The sequence below is a fragment of the Anser cygnoides genome, chromosome 5 (genome assembly GCF_040182565.1).
Source record: "Anser cygnoides isolate HZ-2024a breed goose chromosome 5, Taihu_goose_T2T_genome, whole genome shotgun sequence".
In the NCBI taxonomy this organism is placed as follows: Eukaryota; Metazoa; Chordata; class Aves; order Anseriformes; family Anatidae; genus Anser; species Anser cygnoides.
The window spans coordinates 18,725,035-18,737,500 of NC_089877.1; the positions used below are offsets into that span (position 1 = coordinate 18,725,035).

Sequence of the window (12,466 nt, forward strand, 5' to 3'; positions counted from 1 at the left end):
GATATTCCTTCACCGGTGATGCAGTCTCCTTTGCAGGAAGTTGGGGCAGAGACATGTTGACTTGTCTGGGATGTAATTAGAGTTATTCTACTTCCTTTTGGACTTATTTTTCATTCAGCCATACTAACTGATGAAATTACATGATGCTTTTACATTGAAACATTCCTTTGCAAACATGTGTTGTCTTCTGCATCTCTGTGATCAATTTGCCCTCTAAAGAGAAGGGTTAGATCTAGTTGGCCAGACACATATGGTTGCTACACATACTTAACTTTTCACCCACACTGTAAAAAATCCCTAACTCATCCAACATGCTGTTATCAGCATTTAGTCTTAATGAAAGAAATCATTTTTAAAGGCAGAATGAGTGGGCTTGATTATGTTCTCACTTAAGCCCAGTGCAAAGGAGACCAGAATCAGATTCAGCATGCCTTTTTTTTTTTTCCCCCAGAAAGAGTGAATAATCTTATCAATTTCCCTGGCAGTTGCTCTTCCAGTTGGCGTTTTCATTATACAAAATTAATTTATTTTTCCACTCACAAGGAGTTACCTAAACATATCTGTTACAGATTGTGTCATAGCTCCACTCCTTTGACTGAGTCATTAAATGTTTTATTTCATTAATTACAAGGTTTTCTACAAAACTTTTACATGAGTACAAAATATACCCAACTCAAAGAAAAGTAATGGGTTATTTGTGTTATCTGGAGCTGGATGAATAAATTGCACATCATTATTTTTTCACAGAGTTCTGTCTTGCTTTTGAATATAAATTTTATTGCATGTATGATTTGATTGACAGCCAGTAAATTGTTTAAAAGCTATATCTTGCTAATAGTTGAGATCCATAATTTAGGCTGAGTTGCTAGACCTTTCTGTACACCAGCTAGAAAGCTTAGCAGCATCTTTTTGGTGCAAGAACTCACATTTATCAATTCAGATGTCATAGCCTGAGGCAATTTTCAGTATTTACTTAAAATTCATAAATATTTCTGCCAAGGAACACTCAAAGTGATCCAAAGGAGCTGGAGAACAGATTATTTAGATCTGTATCAACATCTAAATAAATATTTACAGAAATGTGCTGAATCACATGTTCAGTTTTTGCACAGGAGAAAGTAATCCATCAGACATGTACCTGAGTCCAGGCAAGCAGCAACACCAGCAAGACATATGGAGATCATACAGTGGCTAAACATGCAGGAACAGCTGGCTTTTTTCTTACGTGCCTGATAGACATTAGGAGATGTCCACTACCTGTCAAGTATTAACCTGGGGAAACAGTGAAGATCTTCAAATTCTTTTGCACAGAAGCAGCAGGAAAGAAGAGATTTAAGAATAACGGAACAAAAATGGTGGTCTGTGTCCTTTGACTTGCAAAGAAATCTTGGGTAAAGCTGGGTAAAGGGATGAGAATTTGGAGACTGCTAATAAATATAGAGCAGAGGAGGAAAACACACTCTGTATACAACTTCCTGCCTGTTAGCTGTGCATGGGGTAGGTTGGATGCAGTCCACTTCTCCATTCAAAGCCTTGCTCGGTGCCTTTCTCTTTTTCATCCCACTCCATGTATCATCTGCTAGGTGCTCCCATCCCAGACATGTGCTGACTTGTGTCCTTATGCTGTACATATGTCCTATAGACTCCTCTCACAGAATATCTCAATTTCTTGCCTTTCCTTTATTTGTATGTCACCCCCCAAGGGTGACTGTTTATGCAATTATTATTACAGGACTACAATAGAGAGAGAAGATCGTGTTGGCACTCGTGGCAGGTAGAGCTCCAGAGAAGTTGTAAGAGGTCCTAGCAGAAATCACAGCTGGACACAGTCTTCAGTGTGGAGGCATGGTCAGGGCTGAGCATGGTTTGCAAATGTGGACAACAGCCTGAAGGATAGGAGAGTTAAATCTTCACATCCCTCACCACTAAATGGCCCACCCAAAGAGCAGCTATTACGTGAACCAATTAACTAAACGTGGTTTGGCAGCACCCTTACATTAGACCTTTCCACACACCACACAAAGCCCATCCACTTGGGAGTCAGGTGGAGCTACCTGCCAGGCATTTGCCTGTATCAGAGACCAGAGCATCCAATTAGCGAGGGGATAAATTTCTCCCCTTCATGCAGTGGCTTTACTCCACATGTCAGCGTAAAGAGTGCCAGGTGTGAAGGCACTATGAACTCATCTGCATTTTGACAATCCCAGATGCCGTTTGGAGTGCTGTTCCCTAAAAGTGGGGGAAAAAAAAGGAAAAAAACAAATGTAGTCTAATCCTCAGAGCTTTCATCTGTGTACTGCCAAGGCCTAACTCCAACACATGAGCTACATGGTTTGTATGAAAGATACATCACGTTTAAAGCATCAATCATTTCCTACTACTTTGAATGCAGATGGTACTGAATAAGTAGACAGTCTGAGTTAGAGGCCTGCAGCGAGTTCTTTGTGGGAGAGCTGAGCCCCCCCTCTTTTGGCACAGGGATTCCCAAGCACCTAGCACTAGCCGACCTGCTGTCATGGGTAAAAGGGGCAAATCCAAATGGAATTGCTGAAAGCAGCTGAGGTACCGCACTTGTTTTAAGTATTATTCATATGAACATTGAGAAAGATAAGGATGCAGCACAAGCATAGGACTGACGGTGGAAGAGAACAGTTATTACACAAATGAGCTTCAGAGTCATACATTGAAAGGACCACAAGAAAGAAGATGCTGAGCTGTGAAATACTGTGCACTTCTCCTGAGTCTAAGGAGTAGGGAAAATAAATATTTAAATAAATAAGTAGGAACAACATAATAATATGAACAACATTGGAAGACAACTTTGTGTCCTAGGAAGATCTGGAGCAACCCATGACATCAGCTAGGAGCATGACTACAACGCATCACCCACCTATCCTGCTGGAAAATGAATAACAGCTCATGTCATTGCACTGGTTAGCATACACTGGGATAGATAGCAGAGCAGCCATGACTATTCAGCATATGACAATTATCTGAATATTTATGTAGATATCTCTGTGTTTTCAGAGTCCGTCCTGAGCCCTGCACTCAGCTGGGTGTTGCTACATTGGTACAAATGACTCAGACCACTTAATGTGAAAGTAACTGTTATTAGTCTCCATCTGCCAACATGGAAGAAGCAAAAATGTTAGCTCGCCATGATCCAAAGATGGATCGCCCTGAAATGGAGGTTTGTTCCTGAGAGCTGGATGAAACCATTGATTCAGAAAGACACTTCAGTGTGTGCCTTGCTGGCAGCATGCGCTCTTGTCTCATTGACTTCAATAGGATTCAGGCTGCAGCTTAAGTATTTAACTGAGATATTTGTCTTTAAAATCCTTTTTTTAAGGCCTTAGTTACATGGGAAAGTTGTACTGGTTTGACCTAGGATATTAATTTAATTGATTTAGGTAAATCAGTGCAAACTCTTGTGGGAATATATTCATTTTAGTGTAAAAAAGAGCAGCTATTAGTTTGTCTTAAATTAGCTTAGCTTTAAATTAAATTAGAAGTGATATTAATCTACTTACCTAATTATTTAGCCAAGCTTTAATAATGTTGATTTAAAAACTGACTGAAGTTAAACCATTGCACTTTTCCTGTAGGACTTTTGACCCTGTTGCTTGAATTATGCAGTCTTCATTCTTGATTGAAATGATTCTGTAGTCATCGCACAGAGTGGGTGTGGAGAGAAGCCGACAGCAGTACATGTGTTCCCTTGAGTCCCTTAACAATAAAAGAACCAGATTCTTTTGGTTTGACCTATGAAATAGATGTCTTCTTGTGTACTTCTAAAAACATGTTTGCAGTCTGCTCTGGGGATATACATGTACATATGTTCTTTTAACTGCCAGAGATGCTGTAAAAAAACATCAGAGTTTAGGAAATGACAGAGTGAGTGGGTGGCAAGAAAGGATCACATAATCCTCCAAGAGAGTCTTCTGGGTAGAGACTAATTTCAGGATGTGAGTAGCAGCTGCGGGTTTTCACTGCTTATAGTGCATCAAAATCCTTACAAACCTTCAGACTGGGACAACATGACTGAGAATTTGAAGGGGCTTTAATGCAGGCTCAGAATAGCAGCCTCCTTAATGCCTCCTTGCCCTCCTCCTCCACACCCTAAGCCTTTAAGGAAAGGAATGGTTGAAGGAGTCTCATGCTTCATCCAATTGCCTTTTACATCACAATTTTTGCAATGATAAAGCCAGAATGACTCCTTCAACCAGTCTGCAAGCATGTCTTTCAAAAAACTCTTGATAATGTCTCTCTCATCGACCAAGCCAAAAGGATATAGATTTTATTGCTAAGGGGCCTGGTCTTCTCCTGGGTACCGACATTGCTCAGCACAGAAGCTGTAGCACATATGATATAAACATTAACCAAAGAAAGACCCAACACTGAAAGTATTTGCAAAATTTGCAAAATCAGCAAAACACACTCAGCCCTCCTGAGTCTAAATTGTCCACAAGCTGGTATGATTGATATGCACCACCACCCAAGCCAGCCACATATGGGGGAGCATGAGAGGAGGACAGCCAGTTTGACTACGGATGGCAGTAGTGTCACTGAGCTTCACATTCCCTCCCTGCTGCTTTGCTTTGGCACCTGTGAAAAGATAAAAATCCTAAATCTCATGGCAGGCCTGTCTCAATTAATGCAGCAGATGTCCAGGAAGTTTAGTAAATAGATGAAGGGTTAGTCCATATACCAAGGTACATGCCACTGATATTCTTATAGTGTTTACTCAGTCACTCATGGCTGCTTGCCTTCAAAAATTACACTTGCTGTCTCACCTGGGGTCCCACATTGTCCGTATATTAAATGAATAGGTAACCATCTGAAGGAATATGAACGGAGCCCCAAATACAATGCAGATTCAAACCAAAAGAATTGTTCAATTAAGAGGCAATTGTATTTTCTCTAGTTCAAATCTCTGATGCCAATTGGATTAATTGGGAGATTAAGATCCAAGATACTAAATACTGATATGACTCAATTACGCATGGTATCGTAGGATGCTATTCAGTTCCTGGGCTATTTTGTTCCCTCCCCATGGAGTTGTCTTGCCTGTTTAGAACATAAATTCTTTGGGACTTGAGCTTGCTACTGCTCCACCAAACATCTAGCACAACAGTGGTCCTTTCACAGCTGGCGCCTTGGCAATCCAGCAAGACTACACCTACTATTAGTATTGTTCAGTGGGAATTTTTCCATTAACTTTAACTGGAATTAGATAAGGCTCATAAACCCTATGAAAAATATTACTCAGTATTGAAGTAGAGCTGTGCTTCAGTATATAATTTCATGGAATGTCAAAGGTCAGAACAAGGAACAATCCCAGACATTGTTCCAGTCTCTCACTTCTGACATTCTGCAAAGCAATCTTTTAGACTGGTTTTCTTGGACTTTCACAACCATCTTCTGACAGAAGATGCACATGAAATTAGGCTCATGCCACATTTTATTTAGGCAGAACTTGCCAGTGAGTGAACACAAGTGGGACACAGAGAGTTGTTGGGCCTGGTCTTCTTTACCTTTGCAGTTATTGCTTGCAATTATGTCTATTATTCTTAAATAAACTTTGTATGTGCATAATTTGGTAAGACAACAGCTGAATGTAAAAACAAATGTTTGTTTTTGAATACCTAAATATACTCAAAGATAGAACAACCCCACACGTGCAGAGGTTAAAACAGCATGTATAAAAACTGTGTGGTTTTATGCCAAAAGTTTGCATGTAATTGCAAAGTAAAGGTATACCAAATAACAGTGTTTAATTACCATCTGCACTGTGACTTACCAAGTATGCACTTCCAGTTGTATACACGAGCAAGGGTGTGTCCCCAGGATGCTTGACCTCGATCACTCACGCCCAAATGAATATTAGAAAAATGTAATTGCAATTATGATTCTGCATTAGTAATCTCAAGACTAGAAGCCATTATACTAGGCACCACATAAAGTCAATATGTAACTGAAATGTTTGCATTAAGATATTTATTCTTGAAACATAGCTTTTTCTCAACCTAAAATCTTTCTGCGTAATATTATTAATTGGATGGATATTTTCTTTTTGTAACAGATTTCAACTGAGGATTTTTATCCAAGTGTTTTTCAAGACAAAATTAAACAAATTTTATCAAAAATTATATCAAAACTAAGCAATTTTAAATGTAAAGATTATTTGAATGATTTCAAAAGTAGTTTGGATACACTTTTCCATGCAAATTTTGAAGGAAACTTGTGAGATTGGGCTCACAATTAAGCCAAGAGAAATCAAAGCAGTAAGTGCAAAAATTTCACTATTACACCTTTTGTAATATTATTTGCCTGAGAACTGAAAAGACTGGCCTATACAGTTTGCACTCAGAGGGAATTAAAAAAAAAAAAAAAAAAAGGAGGAGAAAATAAGGAGGAAAAAAGTTTTACCATTATTGTTTGAATAATGGGAAAACAAGGCTTGCAGAAGTCCATGCCCTGTAAACAGCAGCCTGTCGGCCACCAAATCCCAGGGACATAACCTGGAGGGATGGTAATTCACCACTGCATGAGCTCTAGCTTTAGGAGCATACTGGGATCCAATTCAGATGCTAAGAGACCAAGAAATAGAGAACAAAAGGACTGTTTTTTCTTCAAAAGTCAGTGTACTAATAACCCAACTCTTCAGATTAATAGCAGGTTACTCCATAAACATGACTCCTTCACTAAAAAGATAGAGTATAAAATGATATTCAATGCTTGAAAATAGCTCAGAATATAATCTAAATCTAAATAAATTAATTCAGAATTATTATTGCTGGGTCACAGTCATTAAACATTTTCAGGCATTTTGCTTGCTTATAACTTGTAAAATTTTCTTTTGATGTTCTTTAGGAAATGAAAGACTAAGACAATATTAAAACAAGGTTTCTTAGTATATCTAAAGGTGAAAGAAAACTCCCAAAGAGTGTTCACCAAATAGGTACTCACCATGAGCTAGGAAATTGGTGGTTCAAATATCATGGGGAAATAGCATGTCAGTGCAAATTCTTTAGTGATCAATAAAGTATTCTGCATTCAGGCTTCACAAAAAGGTTTCTGAGAACCTTCTCAGACTCCCCTAGGGACAATCCTTTGACATATTCATTGACACCTACTGGGGTAGTTGTCTTTCTAGTTTTGCTATAAGACAGCAATTTGCCACCTCATTATCAGTGTGATTGATGAGAACAGCATCTGAAAATCTGTCACATGATGATTGTTGGTTTGACTCCCTCCCTAGATTGATCTCCTTAAAGGCATACACTGATGTGCATGACAAAATGTTTTCTGGGGAAAGATGTCAATGACAGGTTTTTTGAAAGAAACTGCAGTTTCTGCAAAAGCAATTGACTCTCCCCCCCCCCCCCATCCTTCCAGCTCTCCTTTTTTTTTTTTCTTTCTCTTTGATATTTGTGTTTAAAAAGTTAGACATTAGGCAGCTTTTGCTTTTAACAGCATTCCAGAGCTGACTTGCTCTACTGGCAAATGCAGTGACTTTGGTGCTGAAGTGTGTGAGGCACTTGTAGATCTCAGAGTGAAAAGTGCTTTGTAAATCAGAGATGCAGTCAGTGCACAAATCTTAACCCTTACTAAGAGCTCTGAACACTACATCACTGCAGTGCTTTTGAAAGTTTGCATAATTTCTCCCTCTCTAGCTCCTCATTCTAGCACTTCCATCCTCTTTCTGTCACACCTTTTACAGCTCTTGTTTATAGAAGAGCTGAACATCCCACATTTTTTATTGTTCTTTTTAACCTTCCTGGTGTTAGCCCCACTTTGTGGCTGGTGTCTGTTCTGCTATGAGGAGGTGAGACTGCAGCATGATGTGAAGCCAAGCAATCTTTTCTCTCCGTGGCCTAACAGGAACACGCAAGATAAAATGTTGCTGCATCTCCCCAGCTGTATCTCATTGGAAGCGTGGCTGGAAAAAAATTGCTGCCCAATGCAGCAGTGCTCTCCCCACCTGCCATGCGGCCATGGGCTCCCTGCTCTGCCCTAGATCCATCGCGTAGGCTGATGCGTAACACAGCTTTGAAATCACAGCTCCAAAATAAGAGATTGCCTCAGTCTGGCTCATCTCTACTCCTATTCACCAGGTGCAGACAGGCACATCTGTTCCTTATTGCTACTTCCCAGCCTGTAATATTCATCCATCTCTTCATAAGTCTAATTTAAGAAAGCATTTATAATGATAATGTTAAGATATGAGTCAACAAGCCATCCTTGTGCTTCAGGAACGAGCTGGAGTTCATCCTGAGAGCCAAGTACAATTTACAGCCACTGGCACCAGGCTTCTGTTTCATGCAAGGTGGCTGCCCATGATCTGGGGACACCCAAGAAGCTGAGACATTAGACACAGAAAGAACCGGAATAATAATGTAAAAAAATAATGTTTTGTCTAATGTGGATTTGCAAGCATCTTCCTTGGAGTTTTGTAGAGTATGAATTCCCTTGACACTATTTCATTTTTCTTTTTTATATGTTTTTATTTTCTGACAAGACAGCATTCTTACTCTTTTCCCTGCGTCCATCAGCAGATTCCCTTCATTTTCTCTTCTTCTTTCATTCTATTACAACCTTTCCAACAGAAGAGATCACCATGTTATTCACTGACATAAAATTGATAACTGATGGCTAGGGTAAATAAAGATTGAATACAGATGTTAGACTTTAAAAACACAGTAACTCCTACTGCCAAGAACAAATGCAAAACCTGGTAGATTCATTTCTTTCTGAATTCTACGGAACATCCCTTAAAACTGTTTTGTTTTGTTTTGTTTTGTTTTTATATATAATTAAAAGAATACTTTCAACATTGCCTGTTTGGCTAGTATACATTTTGTATTGACTACTGTTTGGGAAACAGATCTCAATCTGTAAGACATTCAGAGACCCAGTCTCTAATGAACAGTAGATGAATTCTAATCCACTTTCATGAAATGGCTGTTAAACAAACATAACTGATTCTTTATATAAAGATTTGGAGGTAAAGATTGTCTTAAAGCTCTTTAAAATGCATTTTCATTAAATTATTACAAAAAAAAACCAGTCTTTTCAAAAATACTAGGCAAGGTCTTTGAGAGCTTTGCTGTTCAACAGCAATATGAAAAAAAAAATCTTTAGTGTTCTTTGAAGAAAAAAGTGCTACTTCTCACACCTCCCACCTTTTCATTTTTCAAATATTCAATAAGGTTCTTCAGGGACAGATAGTGCAGGGGTGCAAGACCCACTGTGTTCCCCAAAACAGAGTGCTTCTAAGGGGTGCGGAACAGCTCTGCATGGCACATCCCAAGAGCACTGCCCAGAAGTGCAGGGCTGGGAGAGGGGACTGTTTTACCTCACTGACATTGTAGTGGGAATTTAAGTAAGCAGACTGCAGTGGGGATTTGGAATGTAGTTAAAGCCTTAAAGATGATATTTCAGATACTGGATATAAGAAAAGACCCAGGGAAAGACCCCCGGCTGATGTGTGTTGTTGTAGTCACGTTGATTTCCACTAGCTATGGCAGTTTGCCCAAGTAAATGATGCGGTCCTAGGCCACATAGTACGGCTGAGTGTTGGTAAGGCAAGCACTTGGTACCCAGAGGGTTTTTTTTGCTTGTGCTGTGTCAGAGAAGAGAGCAGGCAGCCTGTAAGGCAGGTGCCCAGGTGCTGCTCTCCTGGGAGGCCGCACAGGAGGCAGGACCTGGCCTTGATGCAGTGCTGGGGCTGAGGCTGGCTGCAAGGGGGAGGGAAGGAAAGGACCTGGAGAAAAGAGAGGTCGGGGATGGGGGACCCTAGCACAATGTAGAGTGACTTCAGGCAATTAAAAGGAAAACGAATGAAATATCTGGCTGAATGCCAGAGTGCGCTCCTTTTTTTTTTTTTTTTTCCTTCTTCGCTGCCAATAGTCCATGAAAATGGGAAAGTATGTGAGGAATTCCCCACTTTATATTCCAGCTCCCATCTATTGTATTTTAGCTATGCCAAAGCAACACTGTTATTCTCCCATGCAGCCTGGGAAGAGTCAGGCATCTTGTCCGACAAGACTGATTACAGGGCTGAGGTTGACTGAGCAGTGGACGGGTTTATCAATGCAAGCTGAAGGAATCTGCTGATCAGATAGGGAAACAAGAGCACTGACTTCTGCAGTGAACCACCTTTTGGGGAGATGTCTTTTGTTGCCTCTCTTTGATCTACAGGAAAATAAACAGCCTTTGCTTAATCATTCTGCTTGCAGCAGTGGGAGGTCAGTGATAGCATATCAATATTGTTACATGTTAGAAGGCACTCAGAGTTGTCTTACTTTTTCTATACACTTTGACTCTCATTAAAACCCATTCTCCAGTTTCTTTTGTGCAACAAAATCTTCTCCCTGTTGAAGCCAGTGGCAAAAATCCCACAGATGACGACAGAGACTGAAATTCAGTCATAGAGCAATTCCTAATTATCTCCAAAACAGCATATATTAATTGACTGAGTCTTGCAACACTCATGTGAGGTAGACATTAGTGGTATATATCTGCCAAAAATCACAGAATCACAGCTCCACAAAGCTGAGACAAGAAGAAAAAAAAAAAAAAAAAAGAAAAAAAAAAGGGAAAGAAAGTGAAAAAAAAAAAGAGAAAAAAGAGAGAGAGAGAGAGTCCTAATTGTAACAGAGAACTCTACAGAAGCCCCAGATCTGCTCTTCACAGGTGTCATGTGAACACCATGCAGGCGTTCCTGCACTGGGGAGAGGCACAGTCCTGCCACCGCAGTTGTCTCACGGTAGACACCAGCATCAACAGCCTTTATCCCTGCAGCAGAGCGTCCTTGTGCAGCTCAGCCCCATGCCAGGGCCCTGCACTTGGCAGGGGCTGCAGTCCCAGTGCCCACTGCAGCCTGGCCAGCTCCCCTGCTCCGGGCTCCAGGGCTGGGATGTAAAGCATCCAGCACACCCTTGAGCAGACAGTATGTTAAATGTGCATCCAACTATTTATCAGCTGCAGACTGTGTTTTTACTGATAGAGTACTTATACTTTTCTCTTAAGAGTGTCATACTTTCACAAATTCAAGGAATACTAGATGTTAGAATACTTACTGTCAGGCAGGAGGTCCATTTTATTTCCATAAAATACTGTAGGATTTCTTCTTCTCTCTCTATTTTTTTTCTTATTGTTAAAAAGTTGTTCCTTAAAAAAAAAAAAAGCTACTTACTATTCGTGACTTTTGTGTATTAAGAAGAGATACAAAACACTCTTGATTTCTCTGTTGCTCCAGTGAAAGTGAAATGTGTTTGAATAAGCACTGAAAATTTGAAAATTTGAATTCTGTACTCAGGAAATGAGGCCTGGTGAAAACATTCTAAAATCTTACTAAACAGTTTTGAATCTTATGAAGAGTTGTTAATTAACACAGAGCCTGATATCATTGCAGATTTGGGCTATTTTTTTTTGTTTGAAATCAGCAGATTTGCTTGTCACTGTAGTTAATATCTCAGGAAAAACGTGCTGAGTAAAGTACAAACTTTAACCATATAAATAGTACGCCTAAAATTACACTGTCTGAAATTGAAAACATGATGTCCACAATTATCTTTTCCCCATTTGTTCTAAAAAATACAACATAAAATACATTCTGAGAACAATAGTCTGCTTTGTCTACAGAAACCTTGGTCTGTGGAATTTTTATTCCTTCCCCAATTGTTTTACAATTCTCATTCCTACTAAAAATTTCTGACCAGCTCTACTAAAATAACACCAGCTCTCTCCCTCTCTCTTAGTACATTCAAATATACATATATGTAAATCCTCATCATAATTTTATCGTGGTTCTATTAAAACCGAAACACTTTTCTATCCAAAATATGAAGAGGATGCACATATTCTGTATGCCAGGGGATTTCTTACTTGTTATGTGAATACCTTCATATAGGTTCTCATGCAGCTTGGCATAAGGATATAGGGCTTCTTGAACAGGTCCATGATTTAATGATTAGCAGCTGCAGCGGAAGGGATTTCTGGCCTAGTTTTGGTGGCATGCATACAGGGAGACACTGCAAACTTGTTTTATATCACATTACATAGCAACAGAATACAAAAAAAACAAGCACTTCTCTTTCTGAATGTGGACAGTTGAGAGGCAATAAGAATTAGAATTAATAACAAGGAAATAACAACTAACAAGGAATGACAACACTGCATACAGTGATGATGCCCTTAAATCATGCAGCAAATTTGATTCAAGGCACATAAATGATTTATTACGTTAATGTAATGGAGCACAGACTTTCCACTTCTCCAATTCCCTTTCACGAAGGGCTCTTTGCTCAGAGAATGTTGTCCCATCTCTTTTGTCTGTGTCTGCAGACCAGGAAATTCACAACTTGTGCTGTTGCTTCAAATAGCAATTCCTCCGACAGCCCTATAGTGGAGCAGTCCAGGGAAAAAATCCCTCAGCTTACTTTGGTGCAAGACTGAGATA

At 39.6% G+C, this 12,466-nt stretch overlaps 1 long non-coding RNA gene across 1 annotated transcript; it reads right to left on the minus strand.

Annotated features, from left to right (window-relative positions):
- Positions 1 to 531: 531 nt before the first annotated feature.
- LOC136790885 (uncharacterized) lies at positions 532 to 7,670 on the minus strand. The gene is made up of 3 exons (XR_010831718.1): positions 6,970 to 7,670; positions 3,531 to 3,726; positions 532 to 2,229 (listed from the first exon to the last, which is right to left on the minus strand). It is a non-coding gene; the product is annotated as an uncharacterized lncRNA (long non-coding RNA).
- Between the last annotated feature and the right edge of the window lie 4,796 nt (positions 7,671 to 12,466).